The sequence below is a fragment of the Onychomys torridus genome, chromosome 10 (genome assembly GCF_903995425.1).
Source record: "Onychomys torridus chromosome 10, mOncTor1.1, whole genome shotgun sequence".
Lineage (NCBI taxonomy): Eukaryota > Metazoa > Chordata > Mammalia > Rodentia > Cricetidae > Onychomys > Onychomys torridus.
Window position 1 is genome coordinate 88,642,232 of NC_050452.1, and position 15,284 is coordinate 88,657,515.

The following is a 15,284-nucleotide window of genomic DNA, read 5'->3' on the forward strand; positions in this document are numbered from 1 at the left end:
CTTTAAGAAAATCATGTTCATAAAAGGCAGTCCATTGTTGACAAAATTGTAGCAGAAAAAAAGGAAGGCAATTAATTTTCACCTAATCCTTAGAAATTCAAAAAGTAAACAGTTCACCAGCTTCAAACTTGCTAGATAAATTATTCTCATAGCTAAATGTTTGTGATGATTCTCAACTTTAAGTTAACATTTATGATTTTTGCATTTACCTCTGAGTGTGGCATATGGATGTATTATATATACCTCCTTGGACTCTGTGGGGAGTGAAAACTCTGGTCCTTTTCCTTAACATGATACAGTGAACTTGGGAGTGAACAAGAAATCTTCATTTTAATAACGTTTCTGAGTAACTCCTAGAATGAAAATTAGAACACACACACAAAACATTTTAAATGGAGGTCATAAATAAACATAAATCTAATTAAATCTTAAGTGTTGCAAGGAAAAAATATGAAGGAGATGATGTGTGATATGTTATAATCTGGCTGGTGTCCATTTACATTTTATTAATACATTAAAGTAATGGTTTAGAGATGACTCATTTGGTAAAGTGGTTGCTTTGCATGCATGGAGATGTGTTCCCCTTAAACGACATACAAATGTTGAGGGTTTTAGTGCACACTTGTAACCTCAGCTCTGGAAAGACAAGGACGGAGGCTATGTAGCCTAATAGAAGATCCCTAGGAAGGTGAGGGGCCTGTCTCAGCACAGCTCGTGCACCTAAGCTAGAGGACCTTGTGGATGACCTGGAGCAGGGAATCATAACAGAGGAGCAGAAAGAGGGGATCATAACAGAGGAACAGTAAGAGGGGGTCATAACAGAGGAACAGGAAGAGGGGATCCTAACAGAGGAACAGGAGGAGGGGATCACACCATAGGAACAGGAAGAGGGGATCATAACAGAGGAACAGAAAGAGCAGCTTATAATAGAGGAACAGGGAGTTGCAGTAAAGATGCTTGTGCTACAAATGTCATTGCAGCTACATGATTAGGATTTAAATCAAGATGCCTTCCTAAGAAAGATGTGAACAGTAGACAGGCTAACGTGGGAGCGGAAAAGCTGACCAGGCTTCAACTCTATATAAAGAACTACATGCAAATAAATGCTGAGAGTGGAAGAAATAGTCTTCCCCAGATGAGTCCCTCAGTTATCCAAAATCAAGTAGTCAGCCCTGAATCACAAACATAAAAGTAATATTATATGGAATAAACACGTTGTATTACTATATTTAGAACTATATACATATATTAAAAATATATGTATAAAATACAATTGAAAAACCATGTGGCAAAACTTTGCTATAGAGCAAATGGTGAGTATATGAAAGCAGTTAAGGGAGGAAAATGATATATTTATATTATATTTAAAAAGAAGTCAGCATATACATTATATATATATATTAACCATATATATGTATATGTATATTAACCATAATAACAAAATATGCTGCCAGTACTGAGGGACAACACAACATCTGAGGATTTCATTTGTCCATGTACATACACACATGGAAATTCATGAAATAAATTTATAATTCAATGAAAATTGACTTTATAATTGCTGTTATTTTCTAGTGTGATTTGTAGCTATAACAAATCTGATAATACCAGATAATACAATCAAATCCAGAAAATATTGACAGTGGGAACAAGATTGGCAGTGTTCTGTACCTATTGAAATATAACTGATGATAAAATCCAAGAATTGCTTAAGTCATCTTGAAAGTGTCAATGATATCCTTCTTTCCTTATTTTATATTGTTTTATTCTTCATTTCTATCATTTCAATAATTTTTACCATAATTTTAGATAACCTAATTGATATGGTTATAAAAGAGCTATGATATCTATAGCAAAGTGAACAGTAAGCAAACTAATGATCCAAAGGCACTAAAAATTCATGCTAATGCACACAGTTTAACCCTGTGGTTATACTAGAATCAATTCAGGAAGTAGGAAATGTTATCACTCTATTACTTATTTTTGTTTCAACAATTTGGAATGTCAGAGATTATTCATGACAGGGGAAACAGGAATAATGGGCTCTAAATAGAACTAACCTTCTTTTGTTAGTTATCATTTCATAACACACAACAAAAGGTCTTTTGAGCACACTGATGACAGAAATCATATTTTGACATTTATAATTAATTAAACATGTATGTATCATCCACTTGTACCTACACAACATGCTCATTGAAAATGCCAGATCATCGTTTATTAGAGGAACATCAATAAAAGGCTACAAGAATAACACTTGTGTGACCTTAAAGTAGGAGCTTCAGATTACAGCACAGGAAGCAATACTGACAGTGATGATTAAATAAGATTTACTTCTTCCTTTTCCTCATCTCTTTCATTTATCCTGAGAATTGAAGCATGCTACAGGATGTACTGAAAATTTGTGATACCTACTAAACTCAAATAATTATTTTCCTCTTAGAATGCATAAAGCAGAAAATTCTGACAAATGTACTGCATTATATCTGTGTAATAAATATTATAGAGTCTCTCTGGTACTGGAGACACTTGGTGATAGGCTCTGTTCTTGGTTTTACCGTCTTATCATACAATTGATGAAACAGTTACAACAGTCAGTTTAAAAGTATCACAAAGTCAGTTACACATGTTTACATCTTGAAGCAATATGTTTATACATTTGATTAAATTTGAGCCTTTCTGAACTTATTGATTCTAGTCAAAACCATGAAAATAGAAGAGGTTATTATTCCTCCATGGAATCACAAGTGAAGTGGCTGGAGACAGATATCTCATAGATAAATAACCTTGATGTAATATGATGGAGGAGAATATGAGAATAGAGGAGAACTGGTAAAATCTGTGAATATTGTGGTAACAACAGAAATGAAGCTTCAAGAAGGAAAGGCGAATGTCTGAAAATCAATGTCGCATTGACTTTGGATGATCCTTAATGGAAGGAATTTAAAATTTTAATACCATGTGTACAAGAATGACCATATAGTATATTTCAGAGAACAAGTTTGCAATAATTAGTATTATTTTGATGACATCATATGCTTCATCAAAGTAATATGATTATGGAAACGATTCTCCATGAGTAATATAAGACATAGTAAGAGAGAAAAAGTCTACAAATAACATGTGCTATATATATCGGCTCCCAAAGCTGGAGGTGGGGGAAGTTAGAAATTAGATTAGATGTAGATTCTTTTATAGAATGTTGAGATTGGGAAGTTTAACACTGTTACAATAGTTGGACTAAATGGACTCATTAGTTTGGTCTTGAATTGACTGCTTATTCGTTGAATTAAACATTTCCTATATTTAAACATGCATGAGGCTAGCTAATTGTCTTTAATTGAAAGATATGCAAGATAAAATAACAGGAAAAGATGTAGTAAATAATAATTAGCTCTAGCTTTAAAAACATGTAAATGGCCAGGGTTAGTGGTACATACCTTTAATTACAGCAAATGGGTGTCAGAGCCAAGTAGAACTCTGTGGATTGTAGGCAACTGGTCAATATAGAGAATTCCAGAATAGCTGTAGCTACATAGTAAAACTTTGTCTTGAAAAAAAATTTATTCTTATAGATTTTTTTTTGGTAGAAACAATAGAATATGTGTGAATTTCTAGAGTTACTGAAATACTGAGGTTCATTGGATTTGTTTCATACATTTCATGTATGTACATAATGACAGATATGTAGCTTTGGTTTCCAAAATAATGAATGCTATTTAACTGAATACAAATAAGTGTGTGAAAATCCTAACATCATATGTAGCTGGAAAGTTTCTCTCTAGTCCCGCCAAGCCCCCACAGCCCACTTATAAAATAATCACTCAGAAGCTTATATTATTTATAAACTGTATGGCCATGGCAGGCTTCTTGCTATCTAGTTCTTATATCTCAAATTAACCCATTTCTATTCATCTATAAGTTGCCCCATGACTCATGGCCTACCGGTACTTTACATTTCTCTTCTAATGGAGGCAGCCGGCAGCATCTCCTGACTCAGCCCTCCCCTTCCCAGCACTCTCCTCTCTCTTTGTCCCACCTATACTTCCTGCCCAGCTACTGGCCAATCAGCACTTTATTTATTAACCAATCAGAGCATAGAGAACATCCCACAGCAATCATAATACTTTCTGTTTTGTGAAAGTGTATGTTCTCAACCTTTGCTTCTTTTCCATATAATACATGAAACCATTTTCATGTGATTTCACTATGTTTTTCAAAATAAAAGGCTGAATTTATTTTCCTGGTATGAAGAGCTGGCATAATCCAAAATCATTATTAGACATGGAAGGAAAAGGAAGTGTTCAGTCCCTTTTTCTAGATAGATGTGAATAGTTTCTCTTTGCTCTGCCTGAGTAAAAAGATTCCAAGCATGATGGAGACCAACTATATTGTGAAAAGAAGGAAGGGGATACTTAAGTACATGGATTAGTTACTTTAATGTTATCTATGGGACCAAATACGTGAAGTGAACTAACTGAATAAACAGTTTGAGAGCATGGACTGTCATGTCAGGGAAGGCATGATGGCAGGTGACTTCATGCTTAGGAGTGGACTGTTGCCATCACAAAGCAAAGCATATCAAGTATCTGATAAACAACAAATCTTGAACTCAGACAGTTATTCTTATCTAACCCATCTAAGATACTGAGAAAAAAATATCCTTCATCTTCTTTCAATAACTTTTATTTTGTGCTATTTTATGGTTTATCTTTTGTCAGAAAGAAAATATGCCCTGTAAAATAAAATAAGACATTGAGTTATATTGCCATGATAAGTAACAGACTATGCCTGGTACAGTTTACACCATGATGGTGAACTAAAAAAGAAATATAAAAATACCTAGTGAATAGTCTTTGAGGCTGAGAATCAAATTTATTGGGAACACAGTAGCACTATTTGATATCAGGGAGATGAATGAAGAAGTCCAGTCAAAGATTACTGTGGTGGTATTGTGTTCCCTAAAATATTGTCCATCCTAATAAATTTATCTGGGGTCAGAGAACAGACAGCCATTAGATACAGAGCCAAAAATGGTGGCTAGAAAATGGGCCAGAGCAAGACATAGCAGAAGCTGGGCAGTGGTGGCACTTGCCTTTAATCCCAGCACTCTGGAGGCAAAGCCAGGCGGATCTCTGAGTTTAAGGCCACATTAGAAACATCCAGGCATGGTGACACATGCCTTTAATCCCAGAAAGCAAGCCTTTAATCCCAGGGAGTGATAGCAGAAAGCAGAAAGGTATATAAGGTGTGAGGACCAGGAACTAAGTTAGTTAAGCATTTGGCTGGTTAAGCATTCAGGCTTTTGAACAGCACAGTTCAGCTGAGAGCCATTGGGATGAGGACACAGAAGCTTCCAGTCTGAGGAAACAAGACCAGTTGAGGAACTGGCGAGGTGAGGAAACTGTGGCTTGTTCTGTGTCTCTGACCTTCCAGCATTCACCCCAATACCTGGCTCTGAGTTTGATCTTATTAATAAGACTTTTAAGATTCCTGCTACTTAATCAAATTTATTGGGAACACGGTAGCACTGTTTGAAATCAGGGAGATGAATGAAGAAGTCCTGACAAAGAGAAGTAGACACATAGATTCTTCTCTCTTGTTTCTTGAATTCATCCAGATCCCCTCCCCACTTCCCCCAAAAATTCTCTTATCTGGAAAAGAGTAATCATCAGGACGATCTCAAGCCAGAATTTTGAATTTTTATGGGAGAAGCACATGGCCCTTACAGGTCCAGTTTGAGAGCTAAGCTGTTATGTCACTTTTCCATTGACCTAATGATAGAGCTCAGACAAGACTAGAGAGTTTTAACGAACTGGGTATAGGTGGGAAGGTATGAGGACAAATTATCTTTCTTCACAAATGATATGACTTCAGTGTGGAAAAGTACACACAGCATCACCAACAGAAAACTGATAGAACTGAATACAGCAATTGCCAACAAAGTGATGCACAGCAACTGTATGCAAAGCATTTACAAACTAATGGGGGGAAAGTCCAATAACCTTGGAAATAAGTATGAATGAGAAAATGAATTACATCCTTTTAGAATACTAGAAAATATATTATAAATTCAATAGATGTTTTTTACCATGCAGTTTTGTAGGAACTGAATATTTCTTACCTCTTTTGTGGGATAGTTGCCTAGGAAAAGAAAGCAAAGAGCTTTGAGTACATCTCAATTTTATAATTCAATATTCTACAATCACATTATTTACAGTAGTCATGGTCATACAAGTTTAAATCATAGTATTGAGCTAACAATAAACAAGAATTATAATTTTGTTTAAAGGTATTTTTAGAACTCTTCAATGTTACTTAAACCTTAATAGACATAAACCTAGTCTTGCTCTGTATTGTGTAGGGAACAAGACTTTGCTTTTATATTCCTCTGTAGTTTTATATTTATCACCTATATCTTGTATTATATTAAAGTTTGTATGCACTGTTCTGAGATTTTTTAATTATGAAAGTATTTGTTCTTAATTGGATATGTTTTTGGAATAATAGATGTTAGCATTTTAATTCCCTTTATATGATGTGTTAAGTTCTTTGGCTTTTATATAATGAACAACACCAAATCAACAGATAAATCTACCTTGAGCATAGCTCATGTTCTGTTTAAGTAAATTAAATCATTTCAGAATAGAAAAACATAAGCTAGAAATTCAATTTAATTTTCATTATAAGTTTTCTGGTAAATGAAGATGTCTTACCTTTTCTTGTGGATTAACTGCCTCAGAAAACAAATAAAATAGTTTAGTTTTGCTTTAATTTTTCATTTAGGATTCTACTTTTATATTATTTTTCATAGTTGCGATTATCAGATGAAGATAAAATACTGAGTAAATAATAAATATATATTTTTCTTTTATTTAATGGTAGTTTTCAAAGATGTGACAGTGGGGTTTTTAATATAACTTGTTTCATTTAAATATCAACTTAATTACCTCATATATTAAAATATGTCTAAATGGGGAGAAAATTTTATCAATGAAGAAAGGTGAATGAATGATAATTTTCTCCATTGTATCATACAGAGTACTGACATTATAAAAGCTAGCGTGTGTGGATTCCTGGTCAGGCCAGCTTGATATCTCCATGATGAAAGATTGAAAAATAAGATTCTCCAGCAAAGGTTCTTACTATTAATTTCTGGAGGGTAACCCAAGCATTGGTAATAGCCTGTAATGTTTAGGGCTTTATGGAAACTCAATGTCCAACAACTCCAAAAGAAATAACCAATTCCTGCACAGAACTTTTTAATTCTTATTTGTTAGCCTGTGGAGCATAGTGGAGCTATTGCCATTCAGTTATAGGGTTACTCCATTTAACCCATTTCTCACTTCTCCCCCCACCACACAGGCGAGAAAGATGCTACAGCAGTAGGTAGGTTTTCATATGGCTTCTAAGAAATGTCTTTAATCTGTTTTTCCCTTTCTGTATTTCCTGCTCTACCCTGCCCTCTCTTTTACTATTTCAATTTAACATTTCTTGTTCCTTTAATCCTAAAATCCATTTAGTCTTTATATGACTACTTTCTAACAGGCTTCATTTTCAGACCCACTCCACCATTGCCTTTTACCAATTCCCTGACCTCTCTGAGTATTTCTAATGAAACATAAGTATCTGGGGATTTAAAGATACAAATACTTCTTCATGGAGCTCAGGGAACTCCTTGGAAGGGGATACAGAAAGAGTGTAAGGGCCAGAAAGGATTGAGGGCAACAGGAGAACAAATGCCCAGAGACTGAAGCAGCAGGCACAGGCCTCCCCGAGTCTGCACCAGGTCCTCTGTGTACATTGTGAATTTTAGTTTAGTGTTTATGGGACTCCTGGGTCAGGGGCGGCTCTCTGACTCTTTTCATTCTCTCTGACTCTTTCCCTTCTGTTGGTTTGACTTGTCATACTTCGATGTGATGGTTTTTATTTTATCATATGACATTTTATTCTGTTATTCTTAGTTATTATGTCTCACAAGCTTCTTTTTTCTTTCTGAGAGACATAAGAGAAGTGGATCTGGGAGGGAAGGAAGGTGGGGAGGAACTTGGAGGAGTACAGAGAACTGTATTCAGTATATATTGTGTGAGGAAAAAAATCTATTTATTATCAATATAATGGAAAAAGAAAAAAGATAACATTCATAAATTACATAAAATGAGTATAATTTATCTTTTTGAGTACCAGTTGCTTCACTTAGAATGATTGTATCCAGCTCCATATATTTGTCTATGAATTTTGTGATTCTATATTTTCAGTAGCTGAACAATATTACATAGCGCAAATATTCCACATCTTACCCAATTGTTAACCCAGAGAGCTACAATAACATTTGTTCTGGAAAAATGCCCATTGATGCAATAATACCATGAATATCATGGGAGTAGGTGTACTTTCTATTTGGATATAAGTCTAGTTATACCAGTAAAATCCAAACCTAGCATCATTGCCAACCTGGAAATCTGTGGCTAGACAGGTCACTGACCCTAGGGAACAATCTACTACTGTTAATTTACAACTGGTCATAGTATTGAACATATTCCCAATGGCTTCTTATATCCAAAGTTTAATGCATCTCTCAACTCTAACCAGAGATCTTATTATTTGCAGTAGACAGATTACTTTCACGGAGACCCACAACTAGCCAAAGTGCAGTGAATGAGAGACTGTGGAATGCTCAGCTCTGAAAAGGACACCTGTATCCCAGGTCCTTCTCCCAGAGTTCAGGAATCACTGTGGAATGGTAGACAGAAAGATTGTAAGTGCCAGAGGCAGTGAATGACTACAAGTAAACAGTGTTCTACAGACTAGAGAAGAGCATCACATATGAACTCGCAGTCATTGTAACAGCTCAGGCTGTTACAAGTACTTTGGGAGATCACGGCATAGGTGATGCACATTGTAAATGCATGCTTATACTTAGAAATTGTGTTTGCTTTAGAGGCTTCAGGTTCTCATGTCCATTAACAAAAGTATTGTTTCAGTATTTACAGTAAATAATAGAAAGCTAATTTCTTATTGTTTCCTTGACAATTGTGTCTAAGAAACAGTCAGTGCTTTTGGAACCGGATATCAGGTATTTGTTCCTGACTTGTGATAAATTGTGTAGCCTGGTGCTTAATTGCACAGAGTGTGGAAGTGAATGTGTGCCACCTGGAGCTCTTGTAAAATACAAATTCTTACTCCACTTTTCTAAATTTGCTAAATAAGAACCCAGAGCACAAATGCTCTGCCATGAGTCACTAACTATTTTAATATTGAACAAATTATGTGCGTTTCTACATGATTTTATAAGTAAAAGTACAATAATGTTTTGTCTACTATTTCATAAGAAACTGAGAACCGAATCTTCTATGCTTTGTTCAAGTTGTGTTTCTGAACTCTGTGATTGCTCTAGAAAGATTTTTATCTAAGTCATAAAGTACTAGTTCTGTGTAGATGTAACCAGCTTGTTAAATAAGAAACACAGAACCGACTGCAGAGTTAAAAACCATGAGGTCAGAGCAAAAGCGGAAAACCTTACCCTTCACGGCTTCTGTGGTTCCTCCTCTCCGCAAGAGACCTACTTCTGTGCATCCTGTCTATTTAAAGACTTTCTGTTCTGTTTTCTCATTGGTTGTAAACCCAGCCACATGTCCTCCTTGTCACTGCCTGTTTGTACAGACCTTCAGGTTGTCTATGATTGGTATTGAGATTAAAGGCGTGTGTCTGCCATGCTGGCTGTGTCCTTGAACACACAGAGATCTGCCTAGCACTGCCTCCCAAGTGCTGGGATTAAAGGGATGCCCCACTACTGCTCAGCTTCTGCTCTGGCTTGCTCTGACCTCAAGGCAATTTTATTGACATACAAATAAAATCACATTTCAATACAAATAAAATATCACTATATTTCCCCTTTTCTATTTTAATAAAAAGAAAAAAGGAAAAAGTTATAACTAATATAAGAAAAACTATATACAAAAGTACAATAACTATATATACCATATATACAAACAATAAATACCTAAACAATGTCTAGTCCATTTGTATTTGACAAATTCAGAGAAAATAATTCCATTATCTATCCTATCTTGGTAACTCCAGAATGTACCTGATTCACTTTTTATCCTAACTTATATAGCTAATGGAACTGTCTTATAACGTCTTTCAAATTTATACACTCACAGCTCTTAGTGAGTTTTTCTGAAATCCTTAACAAAGATAATTATAACTATAACTAACTGATCTTCAACTCCCTCAGAGACCCAAGAGGGAAATAATACTACCTAATAAAAAGTAAAAACAAGAAGTGCATGCAAGCAGCTTCCAAAAAAAAAAAAATGTGCGTTGACAGAAACAGCCAGCTGCCTGGACAGTCACCTGAGGTTTCTCCACAGTGTTGGGGCATCATCTTCAGCCTACAGGCTTAGCGTATCTGACAGACTCTTTTGTGAACTAAGATGTAAACAAGGTCAACAGTTTGACCTCACATTTGGTGAGAGCAGTCCATGTACCAGAAACACCTGAATTCCATTAGTGTCATGTCATGATTCAGGATTTTAAATTCTGGAAATTATTGATGTCTTTTCAATTCAGCTGTCCATTTTTCTTGGCTGTGTATATGTGGCTTCATCTTGGCATCCTGTTCTTCTCCACATCTCTCTATTAAACGCCAGTCTACTATTGAGAGGGGTGAGCTTAGTTATTCTTCAAGAATAACTGTTTCATCTGCTGTTCCATTGCATATCAGAAGCCATTGGCCCACTCCCTGTTCAGCTGCCTTCGAAGAAAAGGGCATGGTACCTTTTACAGATTGCAAAGGTCACTCACTTCAGGGATGGTGCCATATTGTCCTGGCTTCAGAAGATGCCTTTTGTTAAAGCCACAACCACACTTGTTTTGGCAAGAATTGGTAGTCCTTGGTTTCATGTCCTGTCTGTCCTGTTTGTCAGCAGTTGATTCGAGGATACTTTGTTGTCCAGTGGCTAACTTTTGCCACAATGAAAGTTAGCTCCATATGTAGTTTCTTCAATGCCCATATTTTCTCTGAAGTAGATTGGTACTGCCCGGAGCCGTCATGTCTCATAGTCATAGCAAAAAAGAAAAATTCTTAAGTTATTAAAACATTTTAAATGCCATATTCTGTAGATCTCTGAAGGGTTTGAAGATGACCTGTCTATCTAAAATATATCTGTTTGATCTTGAAAACACACCTAATATGACTACAAGTTCAATTGTAATGTCTAACCACTAATTTTCATTTCTATATATCCTAATAGTTGGTAATACTAACATTCAAGGATTAGCAAATTGCATTACATTGTTAAATGAATGGTATAAATACAATATCTCGAACAAGATTAGAAATACGTGTATGGTATATTCTAACCATCTCAATCTCAATAATAATAATTTGTATACAATATAAAACAATCCAATTGAATGTAAAGTATTTAAAACTAGTAATTGTCTTTTTCTTTTCTTTTTTTAACAAGCACCTTTTGCCTAGCCCTTTTCCTAACCCTTAACAACAACTTGTAACCAACCCTCCTAAACAATGAAAACTATCCCAGACCCAATACCCATAAAAAGACCAAAAAACCACCCACCCCACACCACCCCTTTGGGAATGTGGGCATCGAATTCTTAAAATTGCTTCCTGCTGGGTATGGGCGAAGTTATCTTTATTCTGAAAAGAAAAATTTTGGGTTAATTGACAAATTCTCGGAAAGATAACTATATTCTTTGTTATCCATAATGCCAAAGTTCAGGGTTTATCTCAAGTCCTTATTCAAGTAGTCTTTGAAACTGGATCATCTCAGCTAGCCATCTCAGAATTGCTCTAAGCACTTTGTAGTCCAAAGCTGATCTGTAGATGATGTTTGTCAGCTTAGTGATATTATTTTCCACGTGGAATTGTTGTTGTGGGGCCCCATCTTCTTCCTGGAGATTTCATTTGATGTTAGGCCTGGCCGTGATTTCCTGCAGAAAACTGCAAAGAGACTCGAACACAAAGACATGTATAGGCAGCTAATCGAAGCCTTTTCTCTAGAATTAATTAGTACTCTATATGACCATTATTATCTTAACAAAGTTTAAAATATATATATCTTGTAAATTTTGATATAAAATTCATACTTTAAGAAAAGTTTAAAGAATCAGAATAGAATCAAAGAATTGAGATTAGTAATAAAATAGTCCCTTAATTAATTTGGTTTTCCTCCTGTCCCATGTCAGAAGATGGCTCTTTCTTCTGGTATGATACAGGGAGTTTTCATTTTCCTTTTAACAACATGCTTGAGTTTAAAGGAGGAGAGCGCCATTCTCCAACTCCAAAATCAGCTTGAAGCTTTAATTGAACTGGGACTACAAGAAGACTAAGAGTATTAATTTTTTAGAGAAGAGCAGAAACAAACATTTAGGAAGATTTATGAAATTTTGTAGATGATATACCAATAGGCCATTTTACTCTTTTTCCTGGGACAGATGATTTGTCCTTTTTCTTCAGTTGTCTCATTTGTCCAATGTTCTTCAGATTCCTTAGCCTTCATTCTCCTAAAAGACAAAAAACAAAAACCCTTCCCCAAGACTAATTTTGGGGAGGTTCCCTTTTGGCAAGTTACATCTGATTAAATGAAAAGGCATGTATTAATGTTATAAGTGAGTTTAAACTGGATGGTCATGTTGGTTGATGAACTATCACCTCCTCTAATTAAGAGGTCTTTCTTGTTCAAATCGAACCTTTATCAGTTTTGATACCCACAGCTTATCTTCTCCTGCAGAAACAAAAGCAAAACCTCGTCCCCAACGTAACACATACCCTGGCTTCCATTCTGAGGTCAGCACATCCTTGAAGTATATAGGCTGATTTAATTCTGTTGTTTTTTCTATTAACCAATGTCTCTCTGCAGCTGTTGTTCCTTTCTCATTAGCATTGAGAAAATTCAGAGTTAATAGAGCATTGTGCAGTCTATTTCTGGGGGTTTTTGTTACGTGTTTCTGTTTATTTATCATGTCCATTAGAGTTCTGTTGGATCTTTCTATAACTGCTTGGCCTGTAGGACTATGTGGTATAGCTGTAATATGCTTTATATTATAATAAGCAAAAAACTGTTTCATTTTAACAGAGACATATGCTGGATCATTGTCAGTTTTAATTTGTACAGGTATACCCATGATGGCTATAACTTCTAGCAGATGAGTGATTACAGAATCAGCTTTTTCAGAACTCAAAGCAGTTGCCCATTGAAATCCTGAATAAGTATCGATAGTATGGTGTACATATTTCAATTTTCCAAATTCTGCAAAGTGAAACACATCCATCTGCCAGATTTCATTCCTCTGAGTACCCTTTGGGTTACATCCTGCTGGTAATGGTGTCTGATTGTAGAAGGAACAAGTAGGACATTTCTTTACAATTTCTTTGGCTTGTTGCCAGGTTATGGAAAAATCCTTTTTTAAACCTTTACTATTGACATGATGTTTCTTATGAAATTCTGAGGCCTCCAGCACATTTCCTATCAATAATTTATCAATCTCATCATTACCTTGTGCTAGAGGGCCTGGCAGACCAGTATGGGATCAGATGTGAGTTATATATAAAGGATGATTCCTTTCCCTGATTGTATCTTGTAATTGAATAAATAGTGAAGTTAATTCTGAAGCATCAGGGATAAATTCTGCAGTCTCAATATGTAATACTACTCTTTCAGCATACTGAGAGTCAGTAACTATATTGAGAGGTTCTGAAAAATCCATTAATACCAACAGAATAGCATACAATTCCGATTTTTGAACTGAATTATAAGGACTTTGAACCACTTTACTTAAATTTTCTGATTTGTAACCTGCCTTTCCTTGTTTGTTGGCATCTGTATAAAATGTCCGAACTCCAGATATGGGTTTTTCATGTACAATTCAAGGCAAGATCCAATCAGCTCTCTTTATAAGATCAATTCTATTGCTTTTAGGATACTTGCTGTTAATTTCTCCCAAAAAATTACTGCAAGCTCTTTGCCATGGTTCACTTTCTGTCCATAATTTTTCAATGTCCTCTTTAGTTAAAGGTACAACAATTTCTGCTGGGTCTATTCCTGCTAATTGACGAAGTCTCAATTTTCCTTTCAAAATTAAGTCAGAGATTTTTTCCACATAAGTTTTTAATTTTTTATTTGGCTTATTTGGTAAAAATATCCATTCCAATATAATATCTTCTCTCTGCATTAATATTCCTGTAGGAGAATGCCTAGAAGGTAAAATAACCAAAATGCAATCCAGCTTTGGATCAATACGATCTACATGTCCTTCATGTACCTTTTTTTCTACCAAGGCCAATTCTTTCTCAGCCTCAGGTGATAATTCTCTTGGACTATTTAAGTCCTTGTCACCTTCTAAGGTTTTGAACAAATTATTCAGTTCATCATTTTTTACCCCAACAATAGTTCGTAGATGAGAAATGTCCCCAAATAATCTTTGAAAGTCATTAAGAGTCTGTAGGCAATCTCTCCTAATTTGTACCTTTTGAGGTCTAATTTTTTGTAGCTCTATTTTATATCCTAAATAATTAATAGAATCTCCTCTTTGTATCTTTTCAGGAGCAATTTGTAACCCCCAGCAAGGCAATATTTTCTTTACTTCTTCAAACATTCTTTCTAAAGTATCTGCATTTGAGTCAGCTAGTAAAATATCATCCATATAATGATAAATTATAGATTTAGGAAATTTTTTACGTATCACTTCCAAGGGCTGTTGTACAAAATATTGGCACAGGGTTGGACTATTCAACATTCCCTGTGGGAGGACTCTCCATTGAAATCTTCTAACCGGTTGAGAATTATTGTAAGTAGGCACCGTGAAAGCAAATCTTTCTCTGTCTTTTTCTTGTAGGGGTATTGAAAAGAAACAGTCTTTTAAATCGATAACTATGAGAGGCCATCCTTTAGGTAACAGAGTAGGCAAAGGAATTCCAGATTGTAGAGAGCCCATTGGCTGAATTACTTTGTTAATTGCTCTAAGGTCTGTTACCATTCTCCATTTACCAGATTTCTTTTTAATAACAAATACAGGAGAATTCCATGGGCTGGTAGATTCTTCAATATGCTGAGCATTTAACTGTTCTTCTACCAGCTCTTCTAAAGCCTGGAGTTTCTCTGTTGTTAAAGGCCATTGATGAACCCATACAGGCTTATCTGTTAACCATTTTAAAGGTAGAGCTGTTGGTGCCTTTGGAAGATTATCAGTTTTTTTGCCCTGTTCTTGTATAATATGGATGGCTGGTGACCACTCATTAGAATAATACCTTCTAA